We start from the raw sequence: 27,964 nt of genomic DNA on the forward strand, positions 1-27,964 counted from the left end.
ACATTTAATTAATTGAGATTATTGTGGACATCATCATTAGTATCAGAAAGACATTTAGATTATTAGCGCTCAGAGACAATTGATCTTGTACTTGTGTTTTGTCAGTATAGTGACATGGAAAGAGGCTGCATGTAAATAAAATGATGCTATAGTGCAGTTTTATGACCTTTTGCTCTAAACTATATTCTTTTACATATAAGGGTTGTGTTTGCTTTGTTTCAGTCTGGCCACAGAATTCATCTAACTCATAATAGTTGAACTTCTTGAGACTCTTGATGTGTGTGTCTGTATTAGCATGTGTGTTCCGTGCATGCGCTTTGATCTCTCCACACACAGATTATCCACAGGGAGATATGTATATGTGTTGCTTCCACACAAGCATAATTAAATCGTGTGGATCCTGTAATTGCTGCATTTAAACAGAACTAGATTAGCAAGGATTTCTCACAGGAATGTTTGCCCAGCGGCATGCGAGAAAATATAATTCCTGTGCAGCCGTGTGAGTGGCATGCTGAATAACAAAAACAGTCTTAGAGTCTCTCCCTGGCTGAGCTTAAATGCACTGAAGCAGGCGACAAAAATCGTTTGCATGTTTTTGCTCTGGGGTGTTGTGAAAGACACAGCTGTCATCTCTAGGAAGTGCTGTGGTCGTCATGGCCGTCCAGTTTATCTGTGCGATTCAAGGGAAGAATGTCATCTCAGAGTTGTCTTAAAAGTCATATTTGCATGAATTAACATCCATTAGTGTCTTCCAACATAATTGTTTTCTAAAGAATATTCAGTCTAAATGATTATGTGATCTATAGTAGCTAATAATTACATAATTATTCAGAAGAAAAAAGACTTGATTTAAATTTGATTTGAATTTTTATGCAATTTAAATTTATTGAGGGAAATGTACACTATGTGTTTGTATTAAAATCTAGATATTCTGACTGGATTATTATTATGTTTTTTGGTAACATTTACTGAATGTATAAATTATTAAGATGTTTATTTCAAATTAAATGAGAATCATTAAATGTAATAATTTGTAATGTAAGTAAAAAGTAATTTCAAATAGGCTTTCCACTTTTTTTTATAACATTTTATAACTTGTTCGACAATATTTTAAAGAGTAAATGTTTAAATAAGAAAAGAAAAAAGAGGGAATTGGGGTAAACTTTAGGGAAATACCATTCCCTCACATCCTGTTTTTAATTCATTTTTAATTGATTGAGCTGCTCGTGGAGTCTTTGAAGTTCTGATATCAGCTGGTGGTGACTCTGAATCTTTTTTGGGGTAAGACAAAATAAAAAATAAAAAATTGAGTTTGTTGAGATGTTTTCAGAAAACAGACACCAAAAAAAAGAAAAAAGAAAGAAAGAAAAGCCTCTGAAGCATGTTTATGGATATTTAAAAATATGTGTTAGCAGCAAGTGCATTGATGAAACTAGTGCATGGTAAATTGATCTAGCTTCTTCTGAGCTGCTTGGTATTCACATATATTTTTTGTGTAAAAAAAAGTGTGATCATGTACAGCACTCAATACTTAGTTGGGGCTCCTTTCACAGACTGATCGGCATAGTCAGGCAAGTTTGCTGGCCAATTAAGAACAGGGATACCATGGTCCTTAAACAGGGTACTGGTAGCTTTGGTACTGTGTGCAGGTGCCAAGTCCTGTTGGAAAATGAAATCTGCATCTCCATAAAGTTGGTCAGCAGCGTGAAGCATGAAGTGCTCTAATACTTCCTGGTATATGGCTGTGTTGATCTTGGACCTCAGAAAACACAGTGGACCAACACCAGCAGATGACATGGCACCGCAAACCATTTTTAAATTTACAAAATTTACTTTCATTGGAGGACATAACCTTAGACTACTCAGCAGCAGTCCCGTCCTTTTTGAATCGAGACGCTTCTGACGCTGTCTGTTGTTCAAGAGTGGCTTGACACAAGTAATGCGACAGCTGAAACCCATGTCTTGCATACATCTGTGCGTAGTGATTCTTGAAGCACTGACTCCAGCTGCAGTCCACTCTGTGAATCTCCCCCACATTTTAATGAGTTTTGTTTCACAATCCTCTCCAGGGTGCGGTTATCCCTATTGTTTGTACTCTTTTTTTTCTACCACATCTTTTCCTTCCCTTCGCCTCTCTATTAATGTGCTTGGACACAGAGCTCTGTGAACAGCCAGCCTCTTTTGCTATGACCCTTTGTGTCTTGTACTCCTTGTGTAAGGTGTCAATTGCCGTCTTTTGGACAACTGTCAAGTCAGCAGTCTTCCCCATGATTGTGTAGCCTAAAGAACTAAGGCGTTTCTCAATGTCAAGGATACATCCTTGGTAGGACTGATCCTTCCAAGTCACTTCCTTCAGAGGCTAGGTGAGACTCCTCTTTAGCATACGGAGAACACGTAAATGGAACAGGCTAGCAAGTGCACGTAATTGCGTCATTACATCAGTGAAAAGGTCCGTTTGAATAATGCTGTGAATGGTATCATTAAATTACTTTGGAGAACTTAACTAGTTATTTATAAAAGAAATGCCGTTGACGCAACCAACTGTTAAATGACAGGTCCGGTTCAGTTAACCATTTGTATAATTTACAATATGGTAGTAATTTGTACTGGTATTTAAATGTCAAACTTTACTTATATTTACTAGTTATAACAAATGTTTGGTAACGTAAATAAAAACCGTTAACGCTCCGACTACGTTAACGTTCGACATTTTTTAATTTTTTAACGAACGTTATATAGCAAAGCTGCGCGCATAGGATTGTGGGTGATTTGAGAGCGTGTAGAGCGCGAATGATACACATATGTATCCTTTCCTGTGTATGGGATATTCTTCGAACGAAAGACTCAGTCCTTGGTTGAAATTCCGAGGATCCTCGACATTGGAACAGTCCTTCGACGGATGTCGATGACGTAGCATCCTCGAAATACTGGCTTCCGAGGATCCTTCCTTGACATTGAGAAACACATCTAGACTGAGAGACCAATCAAAGGCTTTGCAGGTGTTTTGAGTTAATTAGCTGATTAGAGTGTGACACCAGGAACGACCATCCAGAAAGCTCACTTCTCACATCTGATCCTCAAGTAATCCCCACCTGATCAATGAGACCGTTTAGTCTCATTTCGTTATATTATATAGCATAAAAATAAATAAATAGCATAAAAAGCAGCTCTTGTATCCATGTAGTGAAAGATAAGAAGAAAGATGTTGCACCACGGTTACCTTCATAAGACTGAAAGAATTTCATCAGGACTTGCTGTTACTTCTGTCAGTTACATTTTGAAGCAAACAAAACTTCCATGCGGCAGAACAAACAATCCTCAATTTTTCCTGTATGGTTGAAGCGTGACTGATTTTGCACCTCAGAGTCGTGTCAACATATGGCTCGTGCAACATATTTCAACAGTGTGGCATTTTTTTTTTTTTTGTGCTGTAGTTGCCATTTAAATGTGTGAATGGCTCTGCCCCGCGGGGACCGCTAGATACTAAAGGTTACCTGTCTTCTCCACACATCTCTTTTTCTTCATTTCCTGCCGTAATTTCATGTTTCTTTCTTTTTTGTAGCAGTTTCTCACCCTGTTGTTGTGATTTCTTGACTTTCACAAGTAGAATTGCAGTCTGTTCTTCTCCTCGTGTTTGCCTCCCAGCTACGGCTCTGAAGCTCGCACAAGCTAACGTTCACTCCTTTCAGACTGGAACAACTTGTTTATGGGGCAGAGATTATGTATTGTCATCCACTTGGCTCTCTGGCTTTGAGGGAAATTGTCAGAATGTTGAAAGGCCAGCTAAGGTTATTTGACATAAGCGCACGGACATCTGAATGCTGTCATTCCATGCTGTGAGCATTATTAATGGGAAGTTCAGATTATTTTACTGACTTGGATCTTTGAATCTCATTCAGCAAAACTTTGAACTTTTCAAGTCATTTCGTTCATTTCAGCAGAATATAGTTAAAGTGTTATGTGTTAATATTCACATTCCCCAACACATGTATTTAGGCAAACACTGATCACATTATATAAACTATGCAACCAAAACCAACAGAAATTATTAATTCATTGCTTAGCTGGCTGTGCAGTCTGTTAGTTTACCTCATCTCCCGAGTCTTCAGGTTATTTGTTCTTGTAACATTATATCCCCGTAAGGTGAAGCTATGCAGTCTTTACCGGAAAGAGAAATGCTTAGTTCATCTCCCAAATCTTTGGGTCCGAGTCATTCGTTCTTTTGTCACGTGACCACTTCCTGGATCAGATCTTGTAATTCTGTGTTATATTTAGGAATTATCATAGTGATTTTCCCCATCATACGGATAAAGTTTAAAGCATTAACCAACTCTTTATTACCACATTCGTTATGGAAAAGAACCAACACAGAAATTCACAAATGTATAAATAGTTAGAAATAAAAAGTTATAAAGGTCAACTCGACAGGTGAACTAATCATTTCTGTTTCCTGTACAGATTCTATTGGATGTTGTGCATCTGCGGTCAACACAAAATGAACTAATCCCTAGCTGAGACAACTAGTCATTCCCGAGTCATATTAAAGATTTGTTCAAAATGAATTAATTGTTCAAGAACGACCCATCACTAATGAGCATTATGATATTTTTCATGTTACTTCAGCACATACACAAAGCACTTCTGATATGCTTGACTCTAAGTCTTATATATTTCATCTATATCTTGATATAGTTTATTAGACAATTATCGAATGCCTTATTTTCAAAAATGTCAAATTTTATATTGTTTGCAACCAGACTATCTATGTCTAACACAATGACAAACAGACAGCTCAAAAGATTTTAAAGGTCTTTACTGTCACTTTAATGAATCAATTTAATGCATGCTTGCTGGATTAACGTATTCTTATAAAGGTTTTTACATTTTAAATTGTTTGTAGGATACATTGATCACTCTATACAGTCTGATCTTTATTCAGCTTATTGGCATGAATATAAAACAAAGTATTTATCAACTCATGTAATCACTGTCACATTTTTCTTCCATACATCGCTCCATTTCTCATTCCTCAGCCCACAACTATTCACTAATTAGGATCTAATTATCCAGGCAAGTGTAAACAATCAAGACAGATGGTGTAAATCTTCTAAATTAATGCTAATGACCTTGAATTCTCATAGGTTGAAGTGTATAGTTTGCATTCCTCTAATTATTCAGCCTAGTTTTGCAGTGACACCATGTTGTTTTTAGACATGTACTGTATGAGTCTGTGCTTTTCTGGGTCTCATTGCTTGGTTTGGGTGTTTATGTGTTGTTTTTCTACTTGTTTACTAATTGGATTAGCAATGCAGATGATCTTACCTTTTTGCACAATGTACTGCTGGAAAAATCAAATGCCTAAATGCTGCTTTCTCTGTCTCAAGGTTCCCCACTATAGATAACCCCCAATCTGGTAGAACTCTGGTATATATACTGTATACTGGAACAGTAAAGATAAAATCACATTTTATTATTAGGTCTTTCGACACATACACGTTTAACCAAATAATAAGGACAGCACTTTTAGAGTTCATCCCAAGTATTGGAACAGTTGAATTTAAAGCAGATGTAAAAGAAGCTAATACTTAGTTGCAGATCCCTTGCATGCGATCAGAGCAGTGAGTCTACAACCCATAGACATCACCAGACTCTTGGTCTAATGCTTTGAAATGCTTTTCCCCAGCCTTTAATGCAACCAATTCCAACTGTTGCTTGTTGTTGGGAGTTCATCTGGAGTTCAATCGGACTTGAATCTGGAGATTGATTTGGGCAGTCTAAGACTTTACATTTCTTCGCCCTGATAAGCTGCTACTGCCATCATACATTAAGTCATCATTAAAATTAAAAGGTCCTGTTCTAGAGACAGCCATGCATGCCCATGCCATGACACCACCTCCACCAAGATTTGCAGATAAGGTTGTATGCTTAGGATCATTTACGGTTCCCTTTTTTCTCCACACTTTTGCTTTCCAATCACTTAGACAAAGGTTCATATTTGTCTCATCAGTCCATCAACCCTGTCCCAAAACTACTGGCTCACATTTGTGAATAATCTTGCCTTTCTATGTTTGGTGCTGATCAGAGGTTTGCATCTTTCTGTGCAGCTTATGTAATTCTGTGTCAAATTCTCATGCGGACTGAAGATTGAAAGAGCATTTTACAGATATGTATTTTAGGGTTAATTTTTACAACTTTTATTATTTGTTTGTCATCAACTACTGTTTTTTTTTCTTTTTTTTTTTTTTTCAGCCGATCAGGTCATTGTTGGTTTCTGATGTCGCCGGTAGTTTCCAAAGTCTACATGCCCTTTGTTTTTCCTATAGTTCTAACTGACTTCCTCGTTTCAATTAGTGTCCAAATTATTTGCTTTTCCTTCTTAAGATGCATTGAATATAATATTTGAAAATAAGGCATTCAATAATTTACTAATAAACTTTTATTTGCCATTAAAGTGAAATTACTGAACATAGGAGACCTCATAACAATGCTCATTTAAAATAAAAATAAAATCTCTGAAGGCTTTAGGCAAAAAAGGCAGGTTTATTTATATAGGATATTTCTTACACAATGGTAATTCAAAGTGCTTCAGATAAAAGGAAGTAAAATAATCACAAAAATAAAACAAGGTTTTAACAAGGTTTAGAGGTTTTTGCATCTGAAGTCTTCATTATATTTTCATAAAAAAATGTTAGATTAAATTCTAATAATTATAACAATATAACATTTATTACTTTAATAATTATATATTGTTTTAAATACTACTCATAACTTATTCCAGTTAATTGCCATAGTAACATTTATATTTTTTTGTTTGCTTTAAGTTTGTTTAGTTTAATATGTTTCAGCTTTATTTCAATTAGCAAAAAAATGCTTTAATGGTTTTATTTAATAATAACCCTGGTTAGTAGTTTTACAAATTAACGGGTATTCACCATATAATGCTCAATATATTAAGTTATATAGACCACTTTTGGGGCTTTTTAAAGCATCTATCCCCGTTTAGTTTTACTACATGGAAAATCGAATCATCTTTTGTTTTTCTTAAATGGTATAAAATCATTTTGGAATGGCAGGTGAGAAGATGATGACATAATTTGGATGCTTGATTCCTTTAATAACTGACCTTGGACAGGAACAGTTAAAACTATTTATGTCCTCTGAAACAGCTTTGCCACAACTGTGGTCTCATAGATGAAGAAAAAAATTGAATCTTATTGTAGTCTAATTTTCACAATCGCAAACCTACTAGTCAGTACTTTCCATCGAACTCTCGGTTTCATTTGTAAACCAGTCACTTACAGAGAAGAGGAACAGGTGTAGAGACAGACAGACAGACAGACAGACACACACAAACGGGGTAAAGGCTCATTGTTAATGCCATCTCTGGCAATGCTCCTCAGGTGCTCGTAACTAACAAATGAGGCCAGCTGCCCTTCACTCCTGTCTCTCTGAATTAATATCTTCATTTGTTGGCTCATTGACGACATTAATTGTTTTCCGGCCACTTTATCGGTGGACTGCAAATCAACCAAGAGGAAGTAAGTGGTTCGGTGTCACTCTCAGGTCATAGTCTCCCTCTCTCTCCTTCTCAGTTCTCTCATCGTTTCTTTCCTCTGTGCATTCATCCTTCTCAACAATTGATCATGCTGCCCTCTCCCTCTCACCTCTTTTTTTTTTCTCACCCTTCTACCAAAGCTGAAAACTAACACTGCAAGTTTCTCCAGACATCCTATATATAGACTTTTCGCCACCTCGGACACTATTAACAGTTTCCCAGGAAGCTTGAAGAAGTTTCAGTTTGAAAACACTCCACCTCATTTAACATACTAATTTGAAATAAAAATGAAATTAAAAGTAAGTCATACATTCTGTTTTATAGATATAAATAAATAAAAAATAAACAAATTATCTTACTTCATCTTATTATGTCGAAGCATTTTGAACCTCCTAAAGCTCAGTTTAGATTTAATGTTTGCAAGACATAAGTCTGGGAACAAAGTACACTCTGTTTGTGTTCTGCAAGCTCTGGAACATCATTACTCTTTTGTTAAGGACAAAATAAGCAACTCTTTTTAGAAACTCTCTTGTTAACAGTCTGCTAACCTCTAAACAGCACCAGTGCACAATTAAAATTGAAGCGATGTTGAGGGAAGTTGGGATTTTTGTTGTTATTTTACAGTAACTCCAGTGATTAGCAGTAAAGCACGAAACTAGCATATACTGATAAAATGCACACATTGGATGTCTTTATTTTATTTTATTTTATTTGTTGTAAAAGCATCTGGCAAATGAATAAATGATAAAGGTGAAGCTGGTTGACCACGGCATCCAAAACAACATATGCTGGCGTTTTTGCACATGGCCTGTATGAGGTTTTTAGTCATTCATGTCACATCCCTTAAAGAGAGATTATGAATTTTCCTTTCATAGTTTGGGTTTAGACATTTATTGAACATCTATTCAAGTTTGAGTAAGTTCATATGGGGTTTCGCTGTTAAACTGAGCACAGAAATGTTGGCAAAAGAGACTGGGAAATGAAAAAGTAGCGTGTGACCAAAGTGTGTATATGTGAATACATCAGTGTTAGTACAACTTTGAACAGGACCTCGTATGTGATGCAAAATCCAAAGACGTGTACCAACCTCTTCACGCCTTTCAAAGATCTCCAAGTCATTTTTCGTCTACTCGCTTGCCTGATAGAAACCATTTTGTCCTTTGTCACAAAGAAAAACGCAAGAGCTGGCAGAATAATGCACCTGGAAAATCCATTAGGACTTCATCTGCACCAGAAAGGCACAGCGAACAGAATGCAATAGATCATTCATAAGGAAAGTCCTGCTGCTTGTCTGGCTTTTAAATTTCCAGCAAATGTCCATGTACAAGTTTATTGTGAGAGCATATGAGTTTTTATCTGTGCGTCACACCTCATGCATGTTCAGAAAGTATTGAGGCTTTTATTTGTTTGGTTGCTACTTCTGTTAGTTACTTTGAATCAGGTGGAGTAACCGCTTTGAAGGAACATTCACAGTACTACTGTAGCAACTGGAAACCATATTTTGTTCCTAATTTTTAGAAACAATCTATCTCATCATAATTTAAAGGGGGGGGTGAAATGCTAATTTTCACTCAATATCCTGATAATCTTGAGTACCTATAGAGTAGTACTGCATCCTTCATAACTCCAAAAAGTCTTTAGTTTTATTATATTCATAAGAGAAAGTTAGTCTGTACCGTTTTTTTCCCGGAAAAACACGACCGGCTGGAGGCGTGACGTGTGGGCGGAGCTAAAGAATCACGAGCGCCAGTAGGCTTTTGCGTTGAGAGCGTTTGGAAGCTGTGACTTTACCGTGAGGAAAAACAAACCATGGCTAACAGTCAGATTCAACGTATATTTATGATCCAGAATCAGAATCCAGAGGCTGAAATTTAACAAGAGCAGCATCAGCAGACATCTCTATGTGGTATGTACTGAAACTGTATATATTTGCTTTTGGAAAATGACTAAGTTCCACTTTGTCATCTTTTTTTTTTTTTTTTTTTTTTAAGCTGTACATGTGGAAAGTGCAGTTTGATGACAACATCGCATGTTGTTTTTTTGATGTGCTTACGCGCCGATAGCTAAGTTAACAACACAGAGATATTTGAAGCAGTTTTACTCATCGCATGCGGTTCCAACACACGATCGTGACCCTTTTTCGTTGGGACTGCATTATCCTTAAGAAATAAACGATGTACAAATCCGGCGTCAAACTGGGCCTTGTTTGTAAAACAAGCATCTTCGAAATGCAGGGAACAAACACAAACACTTGCACAACTCCGTTGATGCTCTGTAAAAATAAATGTCTTTTTTGGTAATCTGTGCAGGGTTGTCTTGCCCTGGCAACCAAAAACACACTTCTTTTGTGACTTTTAACGACGCTCTCGCTCTGATCAGTGAATGTCTGTTGTGCTCTCAGTGCTCTGCTCCACGGGAGCACGCGCTCTTCCGGGAGAAGTGCCCTTAGGACCCATATAAGGAAATTCCGCTCCATCTAACGTCACACAGAGCCATACTCGAAAAAAAAACTTTCCGAAACTTGTGACAAACCGGAAGGAGTATTTTTGGAACAGAAATACTCCTTCAAACTTACAACTTAATTTGTGAAACTTTGTCCATGTTTAGCATGGGAATCCAACTCTTTAACAGTGTAAAAAACTCAGTATGCATGAAATAGCATTTCACCCCCCTTTAAGTTTTGTTCCTTCTATCCATCCATCCATTGTCATTTAAGGTTCCATCCATCCATCCATACATTGTCATTTAAGGTTCCTTCCATCTATTCATCTATTTGAATCAATATAAAGTGTCCATGAGCTTAGGAAAGTAATAACAGCAGGGTTTTAGCCTTATTTATTTATTTTTGTTTTTGCTTATGCTTTTTGAATCTTACTTATGCAATGTATACAGTTACCTCTCATCAAAATGACCTTTTACCCTTTGTATAAAACACCTCCGACAGACAGATGATGCTCTGCTGTTGTTATGCATGTCTCGCAGTGTCATGCAGTTCTACACCTTGAGATAATTACTGTCTGAATTCATAGTGGCAATGTGTGAGTGCATATTGTGTATGTCTTTAAAGGTACAGGGCAAGGTGAGAGATAGACATGACCTTCAGCTGTGACAGTTGTTTGAGAATATTTGTGCATGTGTGTACTTGTTGGACTAAAGCTGTCCACAAACTCAAAATGACACAGCACCAGTCTGATTTTTATTGGTTCTTCCCTCTAATCTGCCACCAAGGTCGGGGATCTTAAAACTGGTGCTTAATTCCACTTGCGTAATCTTAATAGCTGACACAGCCGTGAACCTGCTGCATTCCTCATGCATTTGTTATTCATTATGGATCATCACACTCAAGTCCTTGACTTTACTCATTGGCCTCCCGTTTCATAATCGGTGTTGTAGAAGAGCCTGACAGGGTTGGTGAGTGTTGGAATGGACCACGTTACGTCATTCTGAGACCGAGCTGAATCGATTGCAGTACATGATGCAAGCAGAAGTGTTTTTTTGCAACGTCATTAGATGCTTATTTGTCTGGGGCATTTATCATTCAGACTAGAGAAGGCTCATCAGGCATGCAGCAGAACGTTCCTCTGTAATTTCCCGCCAGACACTGTGATCACAACAGGCTTTTTGGAGACTCACTGTGGTGGCGCATTTCTTTTTTAGGTCAGTGGTCATGTTGTAGAAAATAGAAAATATACTATGTGGATTTGTCTGGTTGGTGTGATGACTGAGGACTTCACACAGATGCATACTTGTGTTAGTGTATGTATATGTTGTTGTTGTTTTTTTAGGATTTGGTCTATGTATATAAGGGTTATTATTATTAAATTAAACTATTAAAATATTTCTGTTAATAAAATATAGCTGAAAGATAATAAAATAAATATTAGAGTATTTCTTTTTTGTATTTGCAACTAATTTAAATAAGTTGAGGTTGAGGCACTAAAATTAACTGGAAATAAATAAAAACTTAAAGTGAAATAATAATAAATTAAAACGAATATAAAATAGTTACGATGATGATGATGATTATGACAAAACACATGTAACACAATTAGCAAAAATGTAACTAAAATGAAAACATTTAGGTGAAAAACGTAAAATGTAAATTAGAAAGGTTGTCTTTGTAACTACGTGAATTAAGTTTACATTGAAGCATTAAAATTAACTGGATTTAAATACAACTAACAACGAACAAAAACTAAGAGTATAATGTAAATAAATAAATAATCCTAAATAGTTAATGCTATGCTATGCTATGCTATATTATTTTGTGCAGTGCAATGCAATGCTTTTGTGGTACACAATTTATGGTTGTTGTTCCGCTGTACTGTAAAATGTACACAAAAGAAGCATTTTCCCTTAAGCAGCTGTTTTTGTCATTTTCATTAACTCCTCTTTGGGTTTTCAAAGACATGAATAACTCTAAAGAGACCAATGGACTGGGACTTAGTATTGCACAGGCAAACCTTTAAGCGGTCACAGTTTACTTTGCTTTTATGAGTTGTATGGGGTGAATTTATAAAAAATAATAATAATAATAAATGATCATATTATATTAATATACCAGTGTGAAAAAAAAAAAAAAAAAAAAAAAAAAAAAAACCTGGCCTTTACCTTCTGTGGCTAAATGGCTTTATTTTTACAGATTGCATGAGACAGGCAGTTGTGCTTAGACACATTCTTCTAAACAAAAATATGTTTTTGACATTTGCTGCAGTGCCCCATCTTCTCAGCTTTTAACAGGTTTTTTTCTGATCATTGTTCACAAATGATTTTCCATGATTCACCCTTAAAGCTGTTTTTAAGGTCATACGGATGGCACTAATTGGTGATTTACCTTCCCATTAAATATGGATGTGAGCTGCACATGTTTGATGATGTTTCTCCATAACTATGTGCTATATGAAGTACATCAGAATGTGTGATATCCTCCATCAGAATAGAGTGTGATTTTCTCATTTATTAACACCAGGGCTATTCTCAGGACCTGCTCATTATCAAGTGGGACTACACTCATGTTATAGGGCAGCGCATGGTTAAAAGGGTTATAACATTTATTATTATTATTATTATTTTATTATTATTATTATTATTTGTATATTAAGTATAAAAGCTATTGAGTTAATATAAAAACTGAAGAGAAATATTAATTTATTATTATTATTATTATTATTATTATTATTATTATTATTATTATTATTATTATTATTATTATTTTATTTTTTTATTATTAGTTTGGACTAAAAACTAAATCAATATCTGGACAGGTTTCGTGTTATTTTCTTTTTTATTTTATCCTACTATTTGTATATTATTAATTACTAATAACAATTATAATTATTATTATATCCATAATCCGGATTAGTTAACTAAAACTGAAACTAAAATTAAAACCAATAAAACTTAAAAACTTTTTTTTCTAAAATGATAAAAAAATTCTCCAAATGTGAATAAAAACAATAATAGTATCTCAATCATAGTAAAGTAACACAGTTCAGTCACATCATCAGCATCATCATTTTTATTATTATTATTATTTATTTATGTATTATTTATTTATTTGCATGCTGAGTTATAGAAAGAAATAAATTCATATTCTAAAACCTTTTCCCAATTTCCTCAATAGTGCTCAAGATTAATTTAGTTGCACAGCATTTTTTGACATTTCATGTCTAAATTCTATGTGCACTGTCCTACAAAGGGCAGCAAACAAGCAATAGTACAAACGTATGACAACAGTCTTTCCTCTCACACTCTTTTCATCACTGTTGTTCATTTGCAAAGTTCTCTGTGGGAAATGAAGATGTCTAATCCTACTGACAAGCCTAGAAAGTTCTCCGCCGCTCATGGCATTTTGAGTGGGAGGAGATCACACATTTATGGAAGTGTGTAATAGAATGATGGGGTCATTGGAGCTGTCAATCACTCGCACATTGATGGACTGACTGGTTGAGAGAGCTGTCACTCAGCATGCCGTCCGTTAATGACATCGTCACTCAGGTGGACAGAGTAACCTAAAGGGGCGGGGCAGAGGAGAAGATGGACAGGCCACTTAATAGAGGTCTCAGTAAAATTGGCTGCTTTGGTAGAGCAGCTGGGCCTGGAGACAGACAGAGAGAGACAGTGTATGTTGATTATGTCCAGAAGAGCAGATGAACCTGCATACACGTCCATACACTTTCATTACCTTAGATTGTCTTTTTGCTGACCTTCTTAGATGTTTTTTATATTATTTCTGTCAGTCATCTAGATTTAGGGATGCCAGTCCCTTCCCTTTACACTCTAAATAAATACGTGAAACCACCCAGTACTGACCTGTTGTTGATGAATGCCACTGATTTAGATATGTGCTGTGGTTAGGTCTTGTTTCTATCATCTTCGACTTTGAGAAAAGGTTAAGTCCTTTTTTGTCTGGTAAGAATCTGGAAACTGTCATGCATGCAATTGTAACGTCTCGACTAGTCTATTGTAACTCTTTGTACATTGGTGAATCTCAGACTTGACACACACTTATAGTTCAAAATGGTGCAGCCTGGCTCCCCAGATGGAAAAGTAAAAGTGATCACATTACACAGGTTCTGATATTGCTTCAGTGGTTACCAGTCAAATACAGAATTGATTTAAATTATTGATTTATTTTTAATCTTTGCCGAACCAGGCACCACGGTACCTATCTGAACTACTGCATCTGCTTTCTCAGTCTAGATCACTTAGATCTACGGACTATGATTTACTATATGTTCCTAGAGCCAGACTTAAAAACAGGGGTGATAGCACATTTGCGTTCATTGGTCCTAAGTTATGGAATAGCCTAATCAGATCCGCCCAAACATTCTCAACTTTTAAATCTGCCCTGAAAACTTACTTTGTTTTTCTTTTTCTTTTTTGACTGTGGAGGCCATTTGAGTAAAGTGAAGTCATTATCATGTATAAGAAATCATTCTAAGATGATTTAAGCTTTGTGACATGGTGCATTATCCTGCTGGAAGTCGCCATCAGAAGATGAGCACACTGTTGTCATAAAAGGAATGGACATGGTCAGCAACAATACTCAGGTAGGCTGTGGTGTTTAAACTATGCTCAATTGGTACCAAGGGGCCCAACGTGTGCCAAGAAACTCTTCCCACACCATTACACCTCCACCACCAGCCTGAACCATTAAGACATGGCAGGATGGGTCCATGCCTTCATGTTCCTTACACCAATTTCTGACCATCTGAATGTCACAGCAGAAACCAAGACTCATCAGACCAGGCAACATTTTTCCAATCTTCTATTGTCCAATTTTAGTGAGCCTGTGTGAATTGTATCCTCTGTTTCCTGTTCTTAGCTGACAGGAGCCGCACACAGTGTGGTCTTCTGCTGTTGAAGCCCATCTGCTTCAGGGTTCGACATGTTGTCTGTTCAGAGATGGTATTCTGCATACCTTGGTTGTAACGAGTGGTGATTTGAGTTGCTGTTGCCTTTCTATCATCTCTAACCAGTCTGCCCATTCTCCTCTGACAACAACAAGGCATTTTCTTCTACACAGCTGTTGCTCACTGGATATTTTCTCTTTTTCTGACAATTCTTCTGTAAACCCTAGAGATGGTTGTGCGTGAAAATCCCTGTAGATCAGCAGTTTTTTGAAATACCCAGACCAGCCCGTTTGGCATAAACAGCTATTCCATGTTCAAAGTCACTTTAATGCCCTTTCTTCCCAATTTTGATGCTTGTTTGAACTTCAGCAAGTCTTCTTCACCACATTTAGACGTCTATATATATATATATATATATATATATATATACACACACACTTTATTAGGTACACATATGTATACATTTATGTGATTTGACTCCTAGCTGTTTAATTTATAGTTTAAATTATCTTATATATATTTTTTTACATTATATAGCAGATACAGACCAGTGTAATAAATAAAACCTGTGTACAGATATGCAGCATGTTGGATGTTTCACTTCAGAGAATTGATTGTACATTTGTAATTATAAATAATTTAATGTTAATAATTACAAAATAATAATACTAGAAAAGAATGTTAACAATTAAAATAATTGTTATTTAAAATGTTTTATTTTAGAGATCATATTTGAAATCTGTACAGTTTAAATGAATCTTATGTCTTAATGCAAACAAAATAGACCCAAGTTGTGATGCAACAGGTCTGCATTGAGTCCTACCTGTTACTCACTATCTGATGGACTCTGCTGGAAGGAACCATTGACTCCGCAAGTGTATTGGCAGCTGCTGGGCAATTGGGCAAGGAGCTGGCATATGAAGCAGAGTTGAGGGCCAAACATGATTCTTATCTCTGACTGATCTCTACTCAGTAGTAGAGGCAGCTACCTGAGGCTATAGTCAGACTAGACAGAGGTCTGCATGTAGAGGCCATGTTGGCTTGGATTGCACAGTATGTTTGGTTTGGATTCACACTGGTAGTGGGAAACTCCTGTTGGTCTCATCAGTGTGCTGTAATGTTGTCAATAATGGTTCTGATGTAAGCCAAAATCAATCGAAGGCAATCATTTCTCTTAGCCCTTGTGTTTTCTTTTCTGTACACAAACCACACACAGTTTAATAGGAAATGGTTTCTTCATTAGAAGCTCATTAAAGGTGAATTAAAGATTAGTCTGGCCTGACTGTTCAAGGTCTTTATGTATCATCTTCCATAAAGACCCATCGGAACAGAACCCTCCAGTCATCACAAACCCAACATTGCAGAACAGCTGTATGTTTATAGCACTAAACAATATATTTTAACGATTAAATTAAAAGTCACTGAAGAAAAGCCCTTTCTGAAGTGCTGTATGATGTATGTTAAGAAAGCTTGTTTCCACCATGGAATAAGAATATAAAAAGGTAGATGCATGCATGTAAACTCAAAACTTTACCTTGGATTTTTTTTTGCAGATGCTATTCTGATCCTCAAGTGTAACCTCTTTTAAGTCAAAAGTCAATCCAGTGACCCGAGGATGAAAAATTATTCGTCCATAGTAGAAATGAAACGGCGTGGGTTAAAAAAGGTAGTTGTCCTGGCATGGTGTGAAGTAGACTCTTGACCTATGGCAGTGACAATGTGAAAAATAGCCATAACCTTCAACTGTGAGGGTAGTTTCTGAGTGCATTGACTTAATGAGCTCTAAAGACACACTAGTCCAGGGCTCAGAGATTACGGCTTTGCTAAAGTCTATGCACCTAGTGCTGTTTGGTTTTAGCAGTAGAGAAAGTGCTCAATTACTCCCACATTGCCCTTAAAGACATGTAGAGAATCATAAACATATAACTTCATAACTGTAATGAAAGAAAGGAATAGAAATTGACCACTGTTTGTCCTGTCCAAATAGGTAGAATAGTAGAATTAGTAGATATAATAGTAGAATAATAATAAGTCCATTAGAAGTACTGTCATCATTATAGTTCTGATCATGCTCATCAGGGAAAGTTGTAGCCTAGTGGTTAGAGAGTTTGACTCCTAACCCTGCCCGAATCTCGGGCCAGCAATATCATGACTTAGGTGCCCTTGAGCAAGACACCGAACCCCCAACTGTTCCCGGACGCCGCAGCATAAATGGCTGCCCACTGCTCTGTGTGTGTGTTCACAGTGTGTGTGCACTTTGGATGGGTTAAATGCAGAGCATGCAGATTCTGATTATGGGTCACCATACTTGGCTGAATGTCACGTCACATCACATTACATGTTCATCTGCTCTTAAATGAAAATAGAAGAACGCCAAGAGTGCTTGGATAATAGCGTCCCCTCATTCATCTCCACTGTGCTGCCATTGTTCCCATGATCCTCCTTTCACCCTGCCAGGGCTGCAGCAATTAAAACAATTATACCTGAGTGATTGTTTATGTTCTTTGTCTAATAGTAGCAAATTGAAAAGTTCCTCAGATTAAAGAACTCACTGAGATATGAACATACACACACAATCTAAATGGGGACTAAATTTGTGTGACATTTCCAGTCAAGCTGTAATTTTAACAAATTATGCAATACTGTATAAGTGTGAAAATATAATTTGTATTTGTTTTGGATATATAAATTAAAATTAGCCGAAGGAGTTGGCTGTTTTATTCCTGCAATGTTTAAACTGTCACAGATTCTTCAAACACATTTTTTGGACTCTTGTTTGCATGAAGTTAAACATCCTAGACCCCACAATCCTCAGCATGAGCTTGTTGCTCAGCTCCCATAGACAATGAATTAGAAACGGCAACAGACCTCTGCTCATTCCACACCAGTGGACACGTACTGTTAAACTGCAGAGGTGGAGAGTGGTCGGGTCAGGCCCCCTGGGGCCCCAGAGTGCTGAAAAATTAAGTCAGTGTCCTTCACTTTTAATAATACATGGTCTGTTTACCAGCTTTTGTGTCTGTGATGTTTGTGATAATATCCATGGAGATCTTTTAGCTAAACAGGCAATAGTTCAAATTGTTGACTCAGATAGTTTGCCTTTGCATATCCATATTCAAAGCTAAATTAAAACAGCATCTCACCCGCTGAGCTGAAGTAATGCGGTGTAATTGCACCTGTCATGAAACAGCCATCTGTAATCTGACAATCTATCTTAAATCTCTGTCTTCTGACTATTCCGGGCGTGTTTGTGTTGTAAGCCCATAGCAAATGTATTCTTCATTACTGTAATATGTTTCTGCAGGCTTTATAGAGACATATCTCTTGCTCCATATGCGATGAAACCGTTTCCGTCCCTGCCGACACTCTCTTGAAGATGCCACCGCCATACCGTCTGCTGTATTATGGGATTAGATTTGCTTTCCATAATCATAATGCCATAATTTGCTTAGTGCAGCCAGTCCACTGGAGAGATTTTATTCCAGCTAGCTACTGTGGGGAAATTAAAGCAGTTCGCCCACACACACTGATGCACACAGACAGACAGAGTCACTGTGTTATCAGCCTTTGTGAAGTCAGTGTTTTTCCAGAGAGGGAGCAAGAGTGTGTGGGTCTGGAAAAGTTCAATCAAGCCATCTGGACTGTGATTCATTTTCAAGACATTACCTAGTTCGATCCTAGACTTTTTCATGACAATCTATTACAAGGTTCAGTTGTTTTGACTGAATCCTTATAGACATTCTCCTAAGACCTGGATGAAGTACAGATGTTACAGAGTTAGAAAGAGTGTGTGAGTCTGTGTGTCTGTTAATGCTTCACAATTTCATGTACAGTACAGGTGTTCTTGTAATTTTTAACTCAAACATGACACAGACATCCCTTATGCTGTACATATTTGATCAAGAACAGTAAAACACTGTAATTTTGTGAAATATTGTTAGAATTAAAATATCAGTTTTCTATTTGAATATTTTAAAATGTGAGATTTCCAAGACACTGAAGCCTGGAATCAAAATAAATAAATCTCAGCATGAATTCCAACAACAATTACTGGTTGTTTCTGTTTTATTTCTCCTACAGACTTTTGGCAGAAACATCTGAGATACTTAAATAATGGAGAGCTCAATTAAGTTGTCTGTCCAATGAAAGAGCAACCCACTGAGCAATAAAACTTAGCTCTAATTGTGCAGACGTGAATGCTGGCCTTGTACTGAATGTCTGTCTGGGAAGAGGTTAGAGACTGTCATGGTGCCACATGCGTACTGGCTAAATAAAGACAAACAGTAGTTCAGCAATGACTCTGCCCCGATGACATGGTGGTTGAAGATGTGTGGGGAACTGGGTCGGAGATGAAGTCTGTAAAAATATAGTCTTGCTTGTTATTGTTCATTTTAGTGTTTAATTTTATATAGTATTTTACCTTTTGCATGCTTTAGGTGTACAGTATTTGTTTCCATGTCCAACTGACTTCATCCACCTGTCATTCCCTGCTTCTTTCTGTGTGTGTGTGTGTGTGTGTGTGTGTGTGTGTGTGTGTGCGTGTGCGTGTGTGTGCGTGTGTGTGTGTGTGTGTGTGTGTGTGTGAACTTTATCCTCAGGCTCCACAGACTATATGAAATATATATATATATATATATATATATATATATATATATATATATATATATATATATATATATATATATGTATGTATGTGAATAGAAGACAGACAGCAGGGACAACACTGAGGGAAACGCCTGAAGTGCAGAAGTCTGTCTTCCTTCTCTGGATTCGTCTGCGGTAGAGTGCTGTAGAAATCATAAGGCGTTTTTTTTTTTTTTTTATGTAGGCCATGTTGGGATTAAAATTATATTCCAGTGAGATGCTGGGAGCAAGATATTTACATATGAATGTATTTCATTTGTTTTTGTTTAGAATAGAGTTATATCTTTTGGAGCAGGCCCAAGTTTGTTTGATAAGTGTGAAAGTAGTTTTCTTGAATTTGAGGTACGGTTTTACAGGTGTTACATGTGACTTTGGCAGAGACAGACAAAGTGTTGCATATGTTTTTGACATTAACTTATTTGACATCAATGTTAAAGTAAACTGTTTCCATGGCTCTGTGACTAAGGGTCGATGTAATGCAGATATTTACAGCTGCTTATCAAAGTTTTGGGTCAGTAAGATTTTATTGTATTTTTTTCATGTTTTTGACAGAAGTCTCTTATACCTACCATGGCTGCACATATTTGATAAAAAAAAAAAAAAATACAGTAAAAACTGTAATTTTGTGAAATATTATTATAATAAAAGTTTTCTACTTAAATATTTTAAAATGTGATGCATTTTTGTGATCGCAAAGCTGAATTTCCAGCATCTTCAATGTCACATGATCCTTCAGAAATCATTCTAATATGCTGATATGGTGCGCAAGAATCATTAGAAAACTGTTGTGCTGCTTAATATTTTTGTGGAAAAAGAATCTTTGAAGATTAAGAGATCAGCTTTTATTTGAAACGGAAATCTAATGTAACATTGTAAATGTTTTATGGACACTTTTGATCAATGTAATGTGTCATTACTGAATGAAAGTAAAAAAAAAAAAAAAAAAAAAACATATTTACCCAAAATGTTTGAATGTTAGTGTAAGTAATAAATTTAACAGCAAATGACAAGCACACAAAATTGTTTTATCATTATTTTTATTTTTTTATTATTAATTTCTGTATTTTTAAAATTTAAATACTGTTTTTATCTCATACAATTTCACCAATGCATTTTAATAATTAATTATTTATTTAAAAAATAAAACAGTTGTTTATTATCAGTTGACAAGGCTTGTTCATGATTTCTAAAAAGACAAAATATAGAGTTAATATTTCTGCAAAGCATACAAGGTTATCAGCTGTTGATATTTATCTCAAAATGGAGAAACTAGTACAAATACTCCAATAACACTGTAAAACTGGAGCAGTTACCTTGTTACAGTAATAAACGGCTGCTATTTGTACTCATGGTTCGGATCCAAAAATACCATGTGCAAGGAAACCACTGAACTTGGGTTTTAGGCAAGGAGACATCCTTAGATTCTTAGTTTCATGATTTCGCTTTTTCATTGTTTTATGATGTACCTGCTTTATTGCATGCACATTTGCACGTTTGTATTTTTGTTCGTGTATGTGTGTTTGTAAGCACGTCACACCTCGGTTCTCTTTAATGAGTCTGACGCATAATCGCTCATTATGAGAGAAAGCGAGTTAGACTTTTAATAGAAACCACATTGCTCGGGTTTAATTATGGATGTGAACCCCTGGGCAGAGCATATGCGCATATGTGTGTGTGAGATACTCGTTAATAAGTTAAGAAGTGTAATTCTCCACATAATGCTTGTGGAGATATTGGTGCCTTTTGTGACACCAGCCACCAGGCCTCTTATGACCTGTCACCAAATCAACTACCGCGGCCCCCTGAGAAACCCCGTCTGACCCCTCTCGTTCTGTACACTCACGATAACAAGCACAGGAGAAGCAAAGGCACCGTAATTGCAGTGTATCTCCTAAGAGCGTCTCGAACCCCTCTGAAAGGCTTTTTCAAAACAATTTCTAGAATTTACAGCTTTTGACTGTTTACATCTAACGCCAGCGCCCATTAAGGCAGTTTTTCTCTCAAGACTTGCAGTGGTAATCTGACTACTTTTTTTTTTCAAAGGCCTCTTTCCACCCACTGTCTCTTTCGTATCTGTCAGTTAAGATATGGGTCCCATAAGCCCCTTTACAATTTACACAATTTGGTCCCAAAGTACTTGTTACTGGTTTGCTCATGTAAGGTTACAGAAGGGCATTATCCCATCTTTTCTGCCATTTACTGCATCAGTAATAGAGACTGTGATATCTCTGCTCCGTTCGGCCCCTTGGAGACCCATCAGAGTGTTTGTTAGCTCCATTGACGGATCATTAAGGCTTTTAGTCGGCCAGATCATTTGTTCTCTAATGAGAGGGAGAAACGCAAGCCCTGATACTCATCGATGATCAATGTCTTCTGCCTGTTTTAACTGTATTGCTCGTTCTCAGTCTCTCTCTCTTTCTCGCTGTCTGCATCTTTATCTCTCTATCAGAGATAAAAGTGGGGTTCGAAACGCTTGGGAACAATTAGCCTCGCCCGTCTAATCAAATCTCTCATGCGCGAATCCTTCCAACTCATTTTCATAAGACTTTGTGAATATCCCAAACCATGCATCACATTAATGCCCCTCCTCCTCCTCGTCTAGCCTGTGTCTTCCTCTAACTGGCTCCTGCATCTTTAACGCTTTTTTAGGCTATTTAAGACTTTGCAGTAGACGAATCCTAATTTGCATGCTATCCATCCTAAATAGCATGCACGATTAGGATCAATGTGTCCTGAGTCGTAGTACATGTGAAATAATAGGCCTGTCTCAAAATGCATAGATGCTGGAATGTTTCCAATGGATTTTCGAAAGTATGCACACTATTTTGTCTAATCGGTATATGCTTTTTGGGATAATATGGCTATCATGGCCCATTTAGTATTGCAGGAAGACAAGAAGAAGTGTATGACTATTCTCGAAACATTTTTTTTAGTAAATGTATGAACGTTAAAGTTAAAAGGGCACCTTTTTATGCTCATAACAAAGATTTATGCATGAAGAAATGTGCAGTATTTTTTTATGTAATATGTTTAGTTGGGGTGGGCATCAATTCGCATAGCCTGATCAGATTTCAGTTATTTTTCGGTGTATTTCAGGTACAATGTCCATTGTTAGTAAGAAATTAATTCTCGGCTATTGCTGTACATGAGAAGGGATATTATATATATTTTAAATTATTCCATCAATTCCTCTTCCAACGAAGAGTTGTTCATTAACCATTGGTTGCTTTGTATGTTTTTGATTCAATAAAAATATAATCTAATATTTAAGAACTTTACATCTGTATATATCCATTCATACATATCTACTCAACAGTGAAGACTGTAATGAAAATATGCAAAATCTGTATTAATTTCTCTATTGCTTTTGTTCTCAATCGAGGAGCTAAAACTTGGATTAGTGAAACTAGAGCGATACCACAAACCGTCTGCCTAATAGATCATTCTGACAGTTTAATTTTAATGTTTGATTATCATTCAATCTTATAATTGTATTATCCAACCGTCCAATTAATTTGGTCTATATTTACACCCATGATTAGGATCAGAATCGAAATTGTAGTCACTGGCTCTGCGTGTTGGAGTAGTATCTGTTGGAGTAGCTCTCCTGATATTCATCCTACAGGAATGGGATATCAGCTCCATCTGCTCCCAGCATCTTTCCACTGGAAGAACGGATTCTTAGATGTGAATGAGTGCCGTGCACTTTAACTGACCGGACGTGACTATATGCTGTGTGTTACAAAATGACCTTACACATAGAGACATGACTAGAATTAATAAGGGTGTTTTTTTTGTTTGTTTTTTTTTACTTCACACAAGACAACAGGGCATGTTTAAAATTCAATATGCAAATGAGGGTGTGATACAGCAAGAGCCTATGAACATTAGCTGGTCATGTTTACCTGGTGCAGATCAAATAAACAGTTCCCTCTTCCTTACATTCTTCCTTTTTCTTTGTGTCTTTCTGCAGATGATGTTCCTCCATACTTTAAAACAGAGCCGGTACCGAGTCAGTTGCACTTGGAAAGGAACCGGTTGGTTCTAACTTGTATGGCTGAGGGGAGCTGGCCATTGGAGTTTAAATGGATCCACAACGACACAGAGATCACGCGCTTCTCGCTGGAGTACAGGTCAGTGTGTGTTTTCATGTGTGTAAAAATAATTGATTTGCTTCAGTTATTAACAATGAAGCATAATTGTTAGTTTATCTAAAGTCATTTTTGCTTATTAGTATGGTTGAACTGGATCATCAAAGGCCAGTAGCAAATACATTAGTTAATAAAATGGGATTAGATAAATTTGTGTTAACATATTTAACTATTAGAGGTTTGCGTCATATTTTGAATTTCAGTTTTAATTCATTTTGATAAATACTAAATCATTTTTTTGCAAGTAGGATGAATTAATTGATGAATTAATCTGACTTCTGATATGTATATGCTTAGAGTGATACATGAACAGAAAAAGTTTTATTTTATTCACAAAATCTAGTGCCTCTTCTCGTTATGCCTGAGTGGTACACCAGGTTATAAATCAGACACATCTAGAGGTCAATATCATTGATCAGGACTAATACTTGCTACTGTAATACAAAAGAAACCCAGCTTAAACTCAGTTTTTGGATGGTACAGACTTGTGTTTGAATGGAATGTCTCCTGTGTCACAGGGTTCCCCCCATGACATGTGAAGGCATGTGAAAGTGGCAAGGTCAGCAAAAGCCGAATGGTGATTTGGCAATGGATGCTCATCTGTGCAAATAGAAAGAGTGATGAATTGTCATTTAAAAGCATCCCAGCTCTCACAATGACCTTTCCTTTCCCAGTCCCCTGACACATAAGTGTGTGTGTTTGTGCTTCTCACGTACGCAAAGGAGACTTTCCCAAATGAGCTCAATCAATTGTTGTCTGGCAGTAGTGTTGTTCTCTAATGCCAGCTCAGCTGACTCTGCTACTGTGGCGCTAATGACAACAGCCTGCCTGGGCATCTGATCAGCTGAATTTAAATGGGACTGTGTCATTTTTCAATGTTCAAATTATTTCACCTACTCCATCTTAAAATAAACGGCAATTAAGCCTTTCATAGATTGAGTTTAGTTTAGGATTTTATTTTTATTTTTTTTAAGCAGTCTGACCTGCCTGAAACAACCACTGTGTGTTTTGGCGGTCAGTGAAAGTAGATTTGCTTTCGTCTAATTTTAATTTTAAAAAGTAAATTAGTTTACCTAAATATTTTACGCCATATACACAGCCTTTTTTATTAATGTCTTGCAGATATGTTTTAAGGCCATCCTCAGTTTTTTCGTTCTTTTATCATTTGGTTCTTTTCACCAGTTTGCACTCTGTGGTTTCTATTTCTTGTGCTGAAATCTCAGTAAACAAGTTCCTATCACGGCTGACTCTCAGACCATATTTTCACATTAACGGGGACAATTTCACACTGGATCTGCACAACTTAACGAGAGTTCAGTGCAGTAATTTGCCTTGTCTGGAGGATGGCAGCGACAAGTTCCCACTGAGTGTTCTCATAAAAATTCAGTTAAAGATCCTATAAAATACTGCTATATGCATGCATTCTCATTGGCACTGTTTAGATTTTCACTCCATTTACACATCTACCTGTAGAGATACATGCCAACACAATATTTACACACTTTTAGAAGGAATATTGGGAAAATAGTGTATGCTAAGGAAAGAGATAAGCAAAAAAAAAAATAATGTGATGTAACAGTTCAAATTTCTTATAGCTTGGTTCTTATCACAGATCTGTTGTCACCATTTGTTTTTTTTCTTTTTTGGGGGGTTCTACAAATACTTGGTACATTGTATTTTCGGGGTGTATATTTAGGAAATTTGAGGCTAATACCAATAAATAAATTAATACTGTGTACAGCCAATGTCATTAATTATGTTATTTATAAAATAAAGCAGCCTTTACAGACATTAAACCACTCAAAAAGTTACATTTGCTGAAAAATTTACTCACCCTCAGGCTATCCAAGATATAGCTATGTTTGTTTCTTTATCAGACTAGATTTGGAGAAATGTACCTTACAATGTACCTTATACTCAACTTCCAAAAGTGCATTCATCTTTGCCATGTCAAATCCATTTAGTTGACTGTTGCTATGTGCTGTGTTAACAAAAACATAAATGGCATTAATAAAAACACTAACACTGACAACCTATGCCATATCGCATTCATAATTGAATGTGATTCATCTAATGAACGCGATATAGCCGTGCTTGAATTGAATTGTATTAAATGCATCTGAATAATTTCCATCTAAAAGTACGTGAAGGAGATTTATCGGTACTATTAATCACAGAACCAGCTTTACTGACGAGATCCGCATGACAATCACATGCAATTTATCATGCAGCCTGCCCTGTTATCTGTTTGTTGATCATAAAGTAGATGTCGATGTGCGTTGTGATTGGATGAGCAGATATATCAAATTCTGTTAAAAAGGGAGGATGGCATTTGTTACTGTTTGTAAAAAAAATGGAGAAACATGACCAGATAACCTTGCGATTATCGCATATCGCATAACAACCAGATACAATACTGATTTTTAAAAATGGTGTTTATTGCGTTTTGAAACCAAACTCTTCATTTGTATTTCTATGAACTGTTCTTTTAACCTGTTAATTGTCACCCCGTCCTGTATACGGGACGCCTACGTTGACTATACTATATTACAATCAAATCTAATTTAATCTTGACAAACTATATATCGTTGGAAAGGTCTAAGACTCCCAAATATATATTTTACCAATATGTTTTGTTAAAAATTATGTAGGAAAAGTAATAGATTAATTTATGACCAGGGCCGTTTGAAGGAATTTGGGGGCCCAAAGCAAAATGGACATAGAGGCCCCCCGACCCCCCACATGCATGCAAAGCCTACAGGAACCACAGCATAGCCATACAGTTTAAGTTCACCCACACTTTAGATAAATAAAAAAGGTTTACAATGCAAATACTGCTTGAAAAAATTGGTTGGTGGGAATTCCATAGTGATTTGCACTGTTTTTGTTTTCTAATAATATGACAGCACACACGTATCAGTTTAAACTCTGGGCTGTGTAGAATATCAGCTATAATTATAGAGCTTGTGGTACCTTGGCTATATAGAGGAAACATATTGAAAGAGTTCACTATTAACAGCTCAGGGGTGAGTTTCCCAAAACCATGTTGCTAACTAAGTTAGATGATAGACACTTTGTAATAACAATCATTAATAGATGGTAAATTGATAGTTAATTAATCTTGAGTTAATTGTCATTTAACTGTTAGCAAACAGTATTTTTACTTATTATGAAGTTTACCGAAAACTTAGCATTTCCATATTTTGATATTAGAAGGGAAGGGATGCAGGCAGCTGCTTTCACTACCAATGCTTAAAACATCCCAAGCTAATGTTTGATGCAAATAATTTATTGTGTGGTTTTCCTTACCCCCATTTGTTAAATAGATTATCACGGTGGAATAGTATAGCATGCTATTTGCTATGCCACTTTCATCTAGGGGTGTAGCTATCTAATTTTTTAGTAATCGAGTATTCTACCAAAAATTCCATCGATTAATCGAGTAATCGGATAAAATGTGTTTTTGCTTATTAATATTAATTATGCAAGAGAAAATAAGACTCCTGTGTCTCTTAAAATGAACAACTAAGTTTCCTTTTTTAGAATTTTTTTTTTTTTTTTTAAATGCATAGAATGCAATACATACATCAAAAATAAACATTTAATTATTATCCATTGTTTCTCTGTATGTACTTGTACTGTTAACAATGACAATAAAGTTGACAGATGAATTAAGTGCATTTAAGTGCTATTTAGTTCGGGTTTAAATAAAGCGTTTTCTGAGATGCACATTAAACATTAAACACAAAACATTAATTTAATTTATATTTTAATTATTGAAAATGAAGCAAACTTAACTTTTTGGTAAACAATGGGGATTTACTATTAAAAATACAACATGGAAGAAATTTTGTGTGCTTAAACCTTAAAAAAAAAAGGTTGATTTTTTTTTTTTTTTTTTTTTTGTAGTAGGCTATGTACATTCTGCTGAACAATAGCAAACTGTCTCTGACAATAGTAATACATCTCTGGCAAATACTTGTCTAAAACAGGACTTTTATGTTGACGGGTTGACGTACCTTTACAGTTCTGTGTATGTGATGTGACGCTAGTTTTACTCAAATCAAACGGTCAAATGCTCATGAAGTGACTGTCAGAGCAGTTCTGGAGATGTTGTTCATGTGTTCTCCTCTCCTTTAGTGAGACAGCAGACGCTGAAATTACCGCGAGCGTCACGTGCGCTTTAGTGTGTGTTAATAAATGAAGTCGCGTTTCTGCTCCATTCATTAACAGAGACACGCAGAACATGCAGGATTCAT

At 36.2% G+C, this 27,964-nt stretch overlaps 1 pseudogene; it reads left to right on the forward strand.

The window, feature by feature from the left end:
- The window catches only part of LOC113104261 (protein sidekick-2-like), a 250,514-nt pseudogene that overhangs the window by 158,452 nt on the left and 64,098 nt on the right, over window positions 1-27,964 (forward strand).

Source organism: Carassius auratus, chromosome 1 (genome assembly GCF_003368295.1).
Source record: "Carassius auratus strain Wakin chromosome 1, ASM336829v1, whole genome shotgun sequence".
Classification (NCBI taxonomy): Eukaryota; Metazoa; Chordata; class Actinopteri; order Cypriniformes; family Cyprinidae; genus Carassius; species Carassius auratus.